This window comes from Halichondria panicea, chromosome 10 (genome assembly GCF_963675165.1).
Source record: "Halichondria panicea chromosome 10, odHalPani1.1, whole genome shotgun sequence".
Lineage (NCBI taxonomy): Eukaryota > Metazoa > Porifera > Demospongiae > Suberitida > Halichondriidae > Halichondria > Halichondria panicea.
The window spans coordinates 103931-115319 of NC_087386.1; the positions used below are offsets into that span (position 1 = coordinate 103931).

The window sequence follows — 11389 nt, forward strand, 5'->3', positions numbered from 1 at the left end:
GGCAAGGTTTCTCCAGCATTACCTTACTTGGTAGTACATTACATTCCATATTACAAGAGTTTAAAGGTTCATAACTGTCAACACATTCAGATGACTAATAAAGATTAATGTACTAAATTGCTGTATAAATCATTGAAATTGCGGCACAAGTTCATAATGAATTAGCATACACTCGCTTTGGTTGTTCCACCCTAATTACTGTACACCCCTAGAGAGTACAGAACAAGGTAAACAGTGAACAGTAAGGTATCATGTCTCAGAACAACATAGAAGGACATGTGGCATGCTCGGTACGATCATGTAGCTATTCTGCTGTCCAATCACCAGTAAGTGTCATTGCGCCCTCTGTTCCGATTTATAAATCCCAGGGTCACAGCTAGTCCCTAAGGCAGGGCCTAGCACAGGCTCTACATCACCCTGAGGCATGATCCCAACTGTACAAAGCTCTAATCAGTACTAACCTAGATACAAAGATAATGGGCCACCTGCCATGCACACAAGCTCAAAGCTATTTTATAATTAACACACAGTAACTTACCCACTGGAATAGGTAGCACTCAATGGAGATTTCCTCCTGTTCAGATGATGGAGTGGTTGGTTGATCCATTGTATGGTGGTACTCCCTCCGTTGCACATGAAGAGAGAGAGAGGGATAGAATAGTCACCCATACACCACACAGCTACAAGCATAAGCACAGCATACACTCGCCTTGGTTGTACCACCCTAATTACTGTACACCCCTAGAGAGTACAGAACAAGGTAAACAGTAAACAGTTAGGTATCATGTCTCAGAACAATATAGAACCTGTGCCAGGACATGTGGCATGCTCGGTACGATCGGGTCATGACAACGTAGCTATTCTGCCTCATTCCTGTCCAATCACCAGTAAGTGTCATTGCGCCCCCACTGGGCAGTATTGCTCTGTTCCGATTTCTAAATCCCATGCCTTCAGGGCTACCGATACCGCAACGCGATGGCAGGATCCCAAAAGCAAGGAATCTAGAAATCGAACAGAGGCTATACTGTCAAGTTTTCCCAAAGGTAAGGATCGCTCAAGACGCTTGACTTGCTGATCATACAACAGGTCAACAGGGTCACAGCTAGTCCCTAAGGCAGGGCCTAGCACAGGCTCTACATCACCCTGAGGCATGATCCCAACTGTACAAAGCTCTAATCAGTACTAACCTAGATACAAACCTAGATACAAAGATAATGGGCCACCTGCCATGCACACAAGCTCAAAGTTATTTTATAATTAACCTTACCCACTGGAATAGTCAATGGAGGTCTCCTCCTGTTCAAGTGGCAGGATGATGGAGTGGTTGGTTGGTCCATTCTATGTGGTACTCCCTCCGTTGCACATGAAGAGAGAGAGAGAGAGGGATAGAATAGTCACCCATACACCACACAGCTACAAGCATAAGCACAGCATACACTCGTACCACCCTAATTACTGTACACCAGTACAGAACAAGGTAAACAGTAAACAGTTAGGTATCATGTCTCAGAACAATATAAATCCTGTGCCAGGACATGTGGCATGCTCGGTACGATCGGGTCATGACAACGTAGCTATTCTGTTTCATTCCTGTCCAATCACCAGTAAGTGTCATTGCGCCCCCACTGGGCAGTATTGCTCTGTTCCGATTTCTAAATCCCCTGCCTTCAGGGCTACCGATACCGCAACGCGATGGCAGGATCCCAAAAGCAAGGAATCTAGAAATCAAACAGAGGCTATACTGTCAAGTTTTCCCAAAGGTAAGGATCGCTCAAGACGCTCGACTTGCTGATTATACAACAGGTCAACAGGGTCACAGCTAGTCCCTAAGGCAGGGCCTAGCACAGGCTCTACATCACCCTGAGGCATGATCCCAACTGTACAAAGCTCTAATCAGTACTAACCTAGATACAAAGATAATGGGCCACCTGCCATGCACACAAGCTCAAAGTTATTTTATAATTAACCTTACCCACTGGAATAGGTAGCACTCAATGGAGGTCTCCTCCTGTTCAAGTGGCAGGATGATGGAGTGGTTGGTTGGTCCATTCTATGGTGGTACTCCCTCCGTTGCACATGAAGAGAGAGAGAGAGGGATAGAATAGTCACCCATACACCACACAGCTACAAGCATAAGCACAGCATACACTCGTACCACCCTAATTACTGTACACCCCTAGAGAGTACAGAACAAGGTAAACAGTAAACAGTTAGGTATCATGTCTCAGAACAATATAAAACCTGTGCCAGGACATGTGGCATGCTCGGTACGATCGGGTCATGACAACGTAGCTAATCTGCTTCATTCCTGTCCAATCACCAGTAAGTGTCATTGCGCCCCCACTGGGCAGTATTGCTCTGTTCCGATTTCTAAATCCCCTGCCTTCAGGGCTACCGATACCGCAACGCAATGGCAGGATCCCAAAAGCAAGGAATCTAGAAATCGAACAGAGGCTATACTGTCAAGTTTTCCCAAAGGTAAGGATCGCTCAAGACGCTCGACTTGCTGATCATACAACAGGTCAACAGGGTCACAGCTAGTCCCTAAGGCAGGGCCTAGCACAGGCTCTACATCACCCTGAGGCATGATCCCAACTGTACAAAGCTCTAATCAGTACTAACATAGATACAAAGATAATGGGCCACCTGCCATTATTTTATAATTAACACACAGTAACTTACCCACTGGAATAGGTAGGAGGTCTCCTCCTGTTCAAGTGGCAGGATGATGGAGTAGTTGGTTGGTCCATTCTATGGTGGTACTACCTCCGTTGCACATGAAGAGAGAGAGAGGGATAGAATAGTCACCCATACACCACACAGCTACAAGCATAAGCACTCGTACCACCCTAATCACTGTACACCCCTAGAGAGTACAGAACAAGGTAAACAGTGAACAGTTAGGTATCATGTCTCAGAACAACATAGAACCTGTGCCAGGACATGTGGCATGCTCGGTACGATCGGGTCATGACAACGTAGCTATCCTGTATCATTCCTGTCCAATCACCAGTAAGTGTCATTGCACCCTCACTGGGCAGTATTGCTCTGTTCCGATTTCTAAATCCCATGCCTTCAGGGCTACCGATACTGCAACGCGATGGCAGGATCCCAAAAGCAAGGAATCTAGAAATCGAACAGAGGCTATACTGTCAAGTTTTCCCAAAGGTAAGGATCGCTCAAGACGCTCGACTTGCTGATCATACAACAGGTCAACAGGATCACAGCTAGTCCCTAAGGCAGGGCCTAGCACAGGCTCTACATCACCCTGAGGCAAGCTCTAATCAGTACTAACCTAGATACAAAGCCACCTGCCATGCACACAAGCTCAAAGTTATTTTATAATTAACACACAGTAACTTACCCACTGGAATAGGTAGCACTCAATGGAGGTCTCCTCCTGTTCAAGTGGCAGGAGTGGTTTGTTGGTCCATTCTATGGTGGTACTCCCTCCGTTGCACATGAAGAGAGAGAGAGAGAGGGATAGAATAGTCACCCATACACCACACAGCTACAAGCATAAGCACAGCATACACCCTAATTACTGTACACCCCTAGAGAGTACAGAACAAGGTAAACAGTGAACAGTTAGGTATCATGTCTCAGAACAACATAGAATCTGTGCCAGGACATGTGGCATGCTCGGTACGATCGGGTCATGACAACGTAGCTATTCTGCATCATTCCTGTCCAATCACCAGTAAGTGTCATTGCGCCCCCACTGGGCAGTATTGCTCTGTTCCGATTTCTAAATCCCATGCCTTCAGGGCTACCGATACCGCAACGCGATGGCAGGATCCCAAAAGCAAGGAATCTAGAAATCGAACAGAGGCTATACTGTCAAGTTTTCCCAAAGGTAAGGATCGCTCAAGACGCTCGACTTGCTGATCATACAACAGGTCAACAGGGTCACAGCTAGTCCCTAAGGCAGGGCCTAGCACAGGCTCTACATCACTCTGAGGCATGATCCCAACTGTACAAAGCTCTAATCAGTACTAACCTAGATACAAAGATAATGGGCCACCTGCCATGCACACAAGCTCAAAGTTATTTTATAATTAACACACAGTAACTTACCCACTGGAATAGGTAGGAGGTCTCCTCCTGTTCAAGTGGCAGGATGATGGAGTGGTTGGTTGGTCCATTCTATGGTGGTACTCCCTCCGTTGCACATGAAGAGAGAGAGAGGGATAGAATAGTCACCCATACACCACACAGCATACACTCGCCTTGGTGGTTGTACCACCCTAATTACTGTACACCCCTAGAGAGTACAGAACAAGGTAAACAGTAAACAGTTAGGTATCATGTCTCAGAACAACATAGAACCTGTGCCAGGACATGTGGCATGCTCGGTACGATCGGGTCATGACAACGTAGCTATTCTGCCTCATTCCTGTCCAATCACCATTAAGTATCATTGCGCCCCCACTGGGCAGTATTGCTCTGTTCCGATTTCTAAATCCCATGCCTTCAGGGCTACCGATACCGCAACGCGATGGCAGAATCCCAAAAACAAGGAATCTAGAAATCGAACAGAGGCTATACTGTCAAGTTTTCCCAAAGGTAAGGATCGCTCAAGACGCTCGACTTGCTGATCATACAACAGGTCCACAGAGTCACAGCTAGTCCCTAAGGCAGGGCCTAGCACAGGCTCTACATCACCCTGAGGCATGATCCCAACTGTACAACGCTCTAATCAGTACTAACCTAGATACAAAGATAATCCATGCACACAAGCTCAAAGCTATTTAATAATAATATTAACACACAGTAACTTACCCACTGGAATAGGTAGCACTCTCTCCTCCTGTTCAAGTGGCAGGATGATGGAGTGGTTGGTTGGTCCATTGTATGGTGGTACTCCCTCCGTTGCAGAGAGAGGGATAGAGTAGCCATCATGCTGCCATACACGTACACAGCTACAAGCATATTTAAAGCGCAGCACTCATAGTAAGTGGGCGGGGCTATTCTTTGGGACAAAGGGCGACTCATTCATGAGACTACTATATCATATGCAGGCATGCATGTGGGACAAAGGACGACTCATTCATGAGACTACTATCATGCAGGCATGCATGATTCCGCTATAATCAATGATTAATTAATGGCAAAATTATTTTTATTATATTAATGGCAAAAATGCAGTTAGGTGTCTATTATTGTGTGTCAGTCTCTTAGTTGTCCTGCGAGTGTCCATAATTATTCAATCCATGGGCAAGGGAGGGCAGCAAATTGTATCATGATCGTAATAAAAAGGCGTATTACATGGTATAGTAGAGTCTGTCCCGGGTGGTGTGCTGTCCTAGCTGGTAGTAGGTAGGTCTTGTAGTGTTGGTTAGTTGGTGATGCTGGCTCTTAGTAGAACTTGCTGCTCCCTCCGACTAGGTGTGGGGATAAAGACACGGATGATGTGTGATGTGTGTACAGTACACAAAAACACAGCATGTACGACACAATGCATGGGTGGAGGTGTGGTCAAGAGGGTTACCATGTATGGGGGTGTGACCACATATCAGTACAGTGAGTGGGGGTGTGGCCCCATATATACAGGATGTGCAGGTACAATGTGTGTGGATAGAGGTGTGGTCTGCACTGATAATAATGAAGTGATTCCGTATGACCAGGTGAAAAACATAAAACAACCAAACCGACAATATACTAGACTATAGAATGAACTAAGAATGAACTAAGAATAAGCTTAGCCTGCGTAAGCAAGTTGGAGGAAGAAGCTGAGCAGAACAGAAACCGATCCAAACAGTGGCATACATTAATTTAGTGTAATAATTATACAGAATAACTTCTCCTGCATTGGTCCATCAGAGCAGTGGAGCCATCATCAGATCATTGCCACCATGGGAGTCCTCTCTATACAAACTTACAACACACTTCACACTTCATGTAATAAAAATGGAAGACACTCCCACGCACCATGCAAAGCTATGGTTTCCTGGCATTGAAATGTGAACAACTATACAACATTTCTCGAGGGCTCAAATAAGGAACTTTCCCGCTACACAGTAGTAGAGGTCAATGCATAAGTGGAGTTAACTACCTAATGCTGGTACAATAATAAAATACAATTTCTTAAGCCAAGAGTAGAAGAAATGTTTTAAACTGGCTAGTGATTCAAGGCAATTGCATCTGACCCAAAACAGAGAAGGTACCGTACAATAATTATCAGACTATACCTTGTGTGGCCGACTCCCTTTGTTTAGAGTAGCCTTTCCTGTCAGAAAATCACATACACTGCCTGCAGATTGAGTGATGAAGAAAGGGGAGCTCAAGATGCTACTCTACAGTCAATTACTGATAATGTTACGAAATGTACAAGCAACAGAATATTCGTACATGATACAGTAACTGGACCTTTGGTGTCTATTATTGTGTGTCAGTCTCTTAGTTGTCCTGCGAGTGTCCATAATTATTCAATCCATTGGCGAGGGAGGGCAGCAAATTGTATCATGATCGTAATACAAAGGCGTATTACATGGGTATAGTAGAGTCTGTCCCGGGTGGTGTGCTGTCCTAGCTGGTAGTAGGTAGGTCTTGTAGAGTGTTGGTTAGTGGGTGATGCTGGCTCTTAGTAGAACTTGCTGCTCCCTCCGACTAGGTGTGGGGATAAAGACACGGATGATGTGTGTACTGTACACAAAAACACAGCATAGGATTGGGGTGTGGTCAAGAGGGTTACCATGTATGGGGGTGTGACCACATATCAGTACAGTGAGTGGGGGTGTGGCCCCATATATACAGGATGTGCAGGTACAATGTGTGGATAGAGGTGTGGTCTGCACTGTATAAAAATTAATGAAGTGATTCCGTATGACCAGGTGAAAAACATAAAACAACCAAACCGACAATATACTAGACTATAGAATGAACTAAGAATGAACTAATTAAGAATAAGCTTAGCCTGCGTAAGCAAGTTGGAGGAAGAAGCTGAGCAGAACAGAAACCGATCCAAACAGTGGCATACATTAATTTAGTGTAATAATTATACAGAATAATTTCTCCTGCATTGGTCCATCAGAGCAGTGGAGCCATCATCAGATCATTGCCACCATGGGAGTCCTCTCTGTACAAACTTACAACACACTTCACACTTCATGTAATATAAATGGAAGACACTCCCACGCACCATGCAAAGCTATGGTTTCCTGGCATTGAAATGTGAACAACTATACAACATTTCTCGAGGGCTCAAATAACGAACTTTCCCGCTACACGCAGAGGTCAATGCATAAGTGGAGTTAACTACCTAATGCTGGTACAATAATAAAATACAATTTCTTAAGCCAAGAGTAGATGAAATGTTTTAAACTGGCTAGTGATTCAAGGCAATTGCATCTGACCCAAAACAGAGAAGATCATCTAGTACTGTACAATAATTATTAGACTATACCTTGTGTGGCCGACTCCCTCTGTTTAGAGTAGCCTTTCCTGTCAGAAAATCACATACACTGCCTGCAGATTGAGTGATGAAGAAAGGGGGAGCTCAAGATGCTACTCTACAGTCAATTACTGATAATGTTACGAAATGTACAAGCAACAGAATATTCGTACATGATACAGTAACTGGACCTTTGGTGTCTATTATTGTGTGTCAGTCTCTTAGTTGTCCTGCGAGTGTCCATAATTATTCAATCCATTGGCGAGGGAGGGCAGCAAATTGTATCATGATCGTAATACAAAGGCGTATTACATGGTATAGTAGAGTCTGTCCCGGGTGGTGTGCTGTCCTAGCTGGTAGTAGGTAGGTCTTGTAGAGTGTTGGTTAGTGGGTGATGCTGGCTCTTAGTAGAACTTGCTGCTCCCTCCGACTAGGTGTGGGGATAAAGACACGGATGATGTGTGTACTGTACACAAAAACACAGCATAGGGTTGGGGTGTGATCAAGAGGGTTACCATGTATGGGGGTGTGACCACATATCAGTACAGTGAGTGGGGGTGTGGCCCCATATATACAGGATGTGCAGGTACAATGTGTGGATAGAGGTGTGGTCTGCACTGTATAAAAATTAATGAAGTGATTCCGTATGACCAGGTGAAAAACATAAAACAACCAAACCGACAATAATACTAGACTATAGAATGAACTAAGAATGAACTAAGAATAAGCTTAGCCTGCGTAAGCAAGTTGGAGGAAGAAGCTGAGCAGAACAGAAACCGATCCAAACAGTGGCATACATTAATTAGTGTAATAATTATACAGAATAACTTCTCCTGCATCGGTCCATCAGAGCATCATCAGATCATTGCCACCATGGGAGTCCTCTCTGTACAAACTTACAACACACTTCACACTTCATGTAATATAATGGAAGACACTCCCACGCACCATGCAAAGCTGTGGTTTCCTGGCATTGAAATGTGAACAACTATACAACATTTCTCGAGGGCTCAAATAACGAACTTTCCCGCTACACGGTAGTAGAGGTCAATGCTGGGTACAATAATAAAATACAATTTCTTAAGCCAGAGTAGAAAAAATGTTTTAACTGGCTATAGTGATTGAAGGCAATTGCATCTGACCCAAAACAGAATCTAAGTACCGTACAATAATTATTAGACTATACCTTGTGTGGCCGACTCCCTCTGTTTAGAGTCTGTCAGAAAATCACATACACTGCCTGCAGATTGAGTGATGAAGCACAAGATGCTACTCTAGAGTCAATTACTGATAATGCTACGAAATGTACAAGCAACAGAATATTCATACATGATACAATAACTGGCCCTTTGTCTCTCAGAGGTAGATCCACTCCATCCCCGGCCAATAACAGATCATCTCCTCTTCGATCAGAAAGCCAGCATTCTATGTTGCGGCCTGGAAGGCTAAGAATCATAGCACCATCCATACATCCATATAAAGTCAGTACCCAATGAATCATTACAATATGAAATACAGCAGATAATTGCATAATTATAGTGATGTAACTAATGGCTTGGAGATCTATATAATCCTGTGCTCATTAAAGGGGCTGAATACCAGAAGATAGTACACTACATCACTTACATAATTATTATACTGACCCTTTCCTGTCGTATCTTGTAGTGCTCTTATATATACGTACGTCAGCAGCCATTCAGTGATAAAAATTAAGAGTGGGGCGTCCCCCATAAAAGATGAAATGACAATAAAATTATGAGAGTGATTGAATGCTGAATCCTGTGCTGTGCAGCGTTGAGTAGTTATCTGTGAGTAAGACATGAGAGAACAATAATATTATAAGGACAGTATACACAGAGCTACTTTAACACAAGGCTGTCACTATTAATATCCAACTACCACCTTGCTAAAAAAATATCCATTAGCTATAGCGCTCACCAAAAGGTACAAGGAGACAGTCGGCAGGGGCGAGTCGCCCCGGCAGGGTACACCTCGTCTTGCTCTCTCTTTGTCTCGTGGCTGCAAATGACATGTGCTCTAGCTCTATTATGACATGCGTGACAACTAACATTTGTGCACATGTAACAAGCGTGACAATTTAAAGTATATTCATTATTTGAAGGTAAGGCAGCCATAGGTACGTATAGCTAGCCAGAGCCAGCAGAGTGTTCACAGATTGTCCATAGCCTCGAGCTGCTCCCGCACATGCGAGGCCAGCTATAGTCTCTTGAACAAGCAATTACCTCAATGCCTAATGGCTACAATTATAATTATAGCTAGCTACCATATAGCGGGTAATTTTCGTGGGGTAAAATATTCGTGGGCAGGCTGACCTCCACGAAATTTTATCGTAGGCGTGGCTTATCTGAAGCATAGTACTGTACACTCCGTGGATGTGAAACGTAGGTAGTATACGGGTAGATTACGGAGTATTCGTGTTCACTCACTGCAACGGCACCCAGCTGCAGAAACAGACACTTTTAGTGTTGTTTTTCTTGCACAGCTGCGCACTTGTAGCTTCAGTTGAGGAGAAGGTCTGCTGTACTCGTAGGTAGGAGGTAAGTCTATCATAGAGCATGTATATTGAGCCTGCATTATTAGTGGATAGCCTTTTGGAGCTCATTTTTGTCTGTAACTTACTAGGTGACAAGTTTGTGGTTAGGCGATCTTTGGTTGGGTTTATGGTTGGAACATTTCGCTTTGCTTTCCTGTTAGTCTATGAAGTGAAGTACCGGGAGAATGTGTTCAGCACTTAAGGAAATGTATAAGGCTAGCAGCAAACTGAATGATAGGTCAAATTAGGTGTTTAACGGTACTCATCTTGTGGTTAGGCGATCTTGCCAACAAAAAGCTCCATCACTTAAATAATGCTCTATCACCAAAGGAAGCGGAAAGGAGCATAATTATTCCCTGATGCAAGACTAACAAACAAGTGTACGAGCACAAGTAGCGATAAGACGAAGAAAAATCCTCCTTCAACTTTAAATCAGTTTTAGTTGTCCATTTAGTTGTCTATTACTAAGTCTATCTCCATGCATGGATGCCTGCCTATATACTATTCTGTGTGCATACATGCTGTGCTATATACAATGTCATCACAAAAATTAAGTCAGCAGTGTACATGTAGCTAGATCTAGATTTGTCAGGTTCCAATATGATTTTTGCATCTCCACTTTCATTCATGAACATCTCTCTTGGCTCTCCCTGCGCAGAGAATCAGTTAGCACTGGAAGAACTTGGACTGGGAGCTTCAGTTATCTGATCACTCACACGTAGTTACTGTATCCATGCAGTAGATTCTGTATACTATACGGAATTCCGGATACTCTGTCCGTGTCATCCGTTGCAATGAGTGTTTCAGGACTTTTGGTACTGGAGATTGCAGAATCTTTGCAACACATGAATAGAAGTGTGTAGCGCTGTGGTTCCTTATATGGGAAATGCTCCTAGTAAAACAGACCACAGTGTGTACACAAAATCCATATAAGGAACGCGTAACGCTCTACGCTTTTACTGGTGTGTTGCAAAGATTCTGCAAACTCCAGTAGTGGGCGGAAGTGTTTCACATCCACGGAGTGTACAGTATCTATGTCTGAAGGTAGGAATGCCGTGCAGCCACGAGACTAAATAATAGTTAGACACTATTTTGGAGGTGTCTATGGGATTTAGAAGCCCAAAGGCACTGATTTAGTATCCCGAGCGTAGATAAAACTTCCTAAACAGTGTCTAAGCATTTTAGATCATAGCAACCATGAGTATTTAGCCAATCAGATTTGAATATTCTTGTCTAATCTTTGCTACATGATTTTCTAAATTGGATAGAACATTTCTTCTAACCAATCAGATTGCAGTATTTATGACAAACATGATCTAAATAATAGTTAGACACTGTTTTGGAGGTGTCTATGGGATTTAGAAGCCCAAAGGCACTGATTTAGTATCCCGAGCGTAGCGAGGGTACTAAAGTGGCTGAGGGCTTCTAAATCACATGGACAC

The 11389-nt window shown here is 43.7% G+C and overlaps 1 long non-coding RNA gene across 6 annotated transcripts; it reads right to left on the reverse strand.

Moving 5' to 3' along the window:
• Nucleotides 1-5104: 5104 nt before the first annotated feature.
• On the reverse strand, nucleotides 5105-9635 carry LOC135342927 (uncharacterized). Of its 6 annotated transcripts, none has more exons than XR_010396995.1 (8): nucleotides 9332-9618; nucleotides 9020-9199; nucleotides 8580-8830; nucleotides 7585-8446; nucleotides 7406-7467; nucleotides 6370-6609; nucleotides 6192-6253; nucleotides 5105-5384 (listed from the first exon to the last, which is right to left on the reverse strand). It is a non-coding gene; the product is annotated as an uncharacterized LOC135342927 (long non-coding RNA). The 6 variants fall into 6 exon arrangements; XR_010396992.1 differs by having other exon boundaries at nucleotides 8580-8838; XR_010396993.1 differs by having other exon boundaries at nucleotides 9037-9199; nucleotides 9332-9615.
• Between the last annotated feature and the right edge of the window lie 1754 nt (nucleotides 9636-11389).